Source organism: Megascapheus bottae, chromosome X (genome assembly GCF_031878675.1).
Source record: "Megascapheus bottae isolate mThoBot1 chromosome X, mThoBot2.hap1, whole genome shotgun sequence".
Classification (NCBI taxonomy): domain Eukaryota; kingdom Metazoa; phylum Chordata; class Mammalia; order Rodentia; family Geomyidae; genus Megascapheus; species Megascapheus bottae.
In genome coordinates, this window is record NC_143547.1 from 70,452,833 (window position 1) to 70,456,789 (window position 3,957).

Sequence of the window (3,957 nt, forward strand, 5' to 3'; positions counted from 1 at the left end):
AACTGGGTTAGGAGATTAGCCTAGTGGTAGAGTGCTTGCCTAGTATGCATGAAGTCCCAGGTTCGATTCCTTGGTACCCCATAAATAGAAAAAAGCCTGAAATGGTGCTGTGGCTCAAGTGGTAGAGCTCTAGCATTGAGCAAATCCAAGGACAGAGCTCAGGCCCTGAGTTCAAGGCCCAAGTACTGCCAAAAATAAACCAAAGAGCATCAAGATTTCATCTTACCTCATTCATAAGGAGAGGAAACATTAATTACCTCGATTGAATCAGTATCCCTTGTATTTAGTATTGAAATGTCATATTCTACCTCCTAAATATACACAGCATATGTTAATTAAAAATTTTAAACTAGGGTCTGGGTGAAGGCGCGGCTGGCATCATGTCCACCTGTGAATGTGTCAAGAAGAAGCCCCTGAAGAAGCCCAAGAAGCAGGCTAAGGAGATGGATGAGGAAGACCAAGGCCTTCAAACAGAAACAGAAAGAAAAGCAGAAGAAACTCAAGTAATTGAAAGCGAAGGCTGCGGGGAAGGGACCCCTAACCACAGGTGGAATTAAGAAATCTGGTAAAAAATAAGCTGTTCCTTGACCCTGAAAAGATGGTGACCATCCATACCTATTTAAAACATCCGGATTTTCTATTGTGACATCTCTGCCACCTACAGGTAGAATGAAGTTTTGTCAAGGACTCTGAACAGAAAGAAGAATCTTAAAAAAAAAAAAGTCCTGTGGTAGCTCAGTCTATACTTTGTCAGCCATTCCTACCTCAGCTGTAAGTTTAAAGTAAACCCAGCCTAGATTCCTGCCAGAGTTTGTTCTTGCATTTTGTATCATCTTGAAATTAAACCAACTCGCTTAAAAAATTTAAACTAGTGGTTACTGCATCTGGTATATTGTATATTTGTTTATTTGAAATAGGGAAGGGAAGAGGGGAAAACAAGATGATTGGGAGGGTGTGGGGGGAGGGAAACGGGGACAAAAACATGATAAGGGGTATCAATGTGTGAGAAGTAATGTACTTACTACCTGGCGAATGTAACTGCAACCCCTTTATACATTACCCTGACAATAAAATTAAAAAAAAATAAACTAATTTTAAATGTTTTCAGAGATGGACATATTAACTAGCCTGATTTGATTATTGTACATTTTATCAGGTATCAAATTTTCATACTGTATAACACAAATATATACATTTAAAATAATTTTTGAAAAATATTTATGAAAAAATTTTTTATATAAAGAAAGGTTTGTGAAACCATGACCACAATCAAAATAGGGAGCCATTCATTCCTAAAAGATTTCTCATTCTGTGCTTTAATCTGTGTTCTCCCTAATTATTCCTCAATAATTGACTTGCTTATCATCATTATTGACTATTTCTCATATTATATAATTTTATATAAATGGAATCACATAACATGCAAACAATTTTGCCACTTGCTGGGTTTATTTTGAAATTCATGAATCATGTATCAACAATTTAATTTCATTGCTGAATGTTAATCTGGTTTATAGATGTGATGTGTCACTATTGTTTTATGTATTTGCCTGCAAATGAATATTTAGGTTGTTTCCCTGTTAGGCTTTCACAAATAGAATTTTGATTAGCACTTACTACAAATGTTTGCATATACATATAATTTCAAGACTCAGGTATATAAATATACCTAGAGGTTTAGGTATGATGCTAATTGGATATTTGACATTTAAAGAAACTGACCAAAAATAAATTGCTCAACTTTAAAAAAAGAAACTGCCTAAGCATTTTACAAATTGGTTATAAAGTAGTACCTATTTGCATTCCCAGCAGCAGTTTATGATTATTGTAGTGGATCAAAATCCTTGCCAATGCTTGCTAATTGTTTTTGAATTTCAGCCATTTTAATGTCATGGTATTGTACTGTGGTTCAAATTTGCATTTTCCTAATAACTAATGATGGTGGAAAAAACTGCACAAAATGTATTCACTATTGACAAATCTTTGGTGAAGTAGAGGTTCAAATCTTTTGTACACTTTATTTATTGGATTGTTTTTCTTTGTAAAACAAGTTCTTTGTATATTCTGGCTATTGGCTATTATCAAAGATATGGCTTCAAAATATTTTTCCAAATGGCTTATCTTGTCATTCACTTTACAGTAGCCTGCCAATGAATTTTGAATTTTAATGAGGTTCAATTAATCAGATGTCTATTTTATGGATTGTAGGTTTTGGCAGTGTATCAACACATAATTTTTTAAGCCAAAGCCTCAAGTTTCTTTTCTTCAATTTCTTTATGAAGTACTGTGGTCTTTATGTCTATAATACATTTTGCTTTACTTTTTATGAAGCATGATATATTTATCGCAGTTACTCTCCATTTTTGCAAAAGGCTATAAGTTCATTATTATACCATTTATCTTTTGCCAGTGATACACATCCTTGGTTACAGTATGTTTGCAATATATCTTGTCAACAGAGTCCTCAAGATATATTTCATCTAATAACTTGCAGAAGAGTTCTCAAACAGCAGCCTTGAATACAAATGGGATTCTTCTACACATATGTACAAATTCCTTTCCCTTCTTAAAACTTCTTTTCATATTGTTTTGTCATTAAAATCATCCATCATACTATTGTTTTAAAAGGACTCCCAATTCAGGAAAAAAAGGAGAAGCAGTATATGGTAAAGACCCTTAATACTTGTACCTTTTATAGATAGTATAAGGTGGCTTTTATCTTATTCTAGAAATTCTTGTGACAAGAAACAGTATTGGAACATTACCCTATATGTTTACTTCCTATGTGCTTCACTGACTCCTGCCAACTTTAAAGTCCCTTCAAACCTCTGAAAAAATGCTAGACATGACTCATGTACAATTTTACAAAGTTTTCAGAATATATCCAGAGAACAAAAGTGTGAAAAGCTTGGCTCTTGAGCTTTCCAAAGGTTATAAATTCAACATTAAGATAAATCATATTTGGGAACATTTGTAACCTTGCCCCAGAGTCCATAAATTGGGAAAGGAAAGTGTACACACAGAAAGTAATGGACTCAGAAGGAAGAACCATCATGATTCACTGGAGAAAGCCCAATCAATGACCAGCATCAAGCAGTCATGTTACAAGGAGTTCATCACTCATTGATCAAGTGTCAACAACACAGACTTTTCAATATTTTTAGGCAGCTGGGCAAGATGGAAAAAAACTGACATGCAATCTCCCATAGAATCAGGGTGCTAGTTAAAGGCTCATTGTTATATTGCTTGCTTCTACTATCACCTGATCATTGCTCTGGTGGCAATACCATTAGGTGAGCCATTCAGATAGTTATGGCAGACTTGGGAACTCTCAAATAGTCACATTCTTTCCACTACAGTCAATGAATCCGAATGGAACAACATAAAGTCATCTTGAACCAAAAGGTTTTCTGTAAATGGCTGCAATTTTTTTGTCAGTTTTGGGGCTGGAACTCTGGGCTTGGGCATTGTCCCTGAGCTCTTCAGCTCAAGGCTACCCCTTACCCCTTGAGCCACAGTGCCACTTTCAGTTTTTTGGTAGTTAATTGGAGATAAGAATCTTAAAGACTTTTGTGCCTGGGTTGGCTTTGAACCATGAGCCTCAGATCTCAGCCTCCTGAGTAGCTAGGATTACAGGTGTGAGCCACTGAGCCCAGCTAACTTGTTTCTTTTGTTAACATGTGAGTAACTTAAACATGTCTTCCTCTAACCTTTGGTTTCTAATTTCCTGAAAGTGTTTATTGGTTAGTCTCAATCAAAAACACATGACTCTATCAAAGTGATGGAAGTTTAATTTTCTTTCTTTCTTTCTTTTTTGCCAGTCCTGGGTCTTGAACTGAGGGTTTGGCACTGTCCTTAAACTTTGTCAAGGCTCGAACTCTACAACTTGAGCCACAGCACCACTTCCTGCTTTTTCTGTATGTGGTACCAGGGAATCAAACCCAGGGTTTAATGCTT

General features: G+C 35.6%; 1 pseudogene; it reads left to right on the plus strand.

Moving 5' to 3' along the window:
* Positions 1 to 380: 380 nt before the first annotated feature.
* On the plus strand, positions 381 to 576 carry LOC150041296 (translation machinery-associated protein 7 pseudogene; annotated as a pseudogene).
* Positions 577 to 3,957: the final 3,381 nt, after the last annotated feature.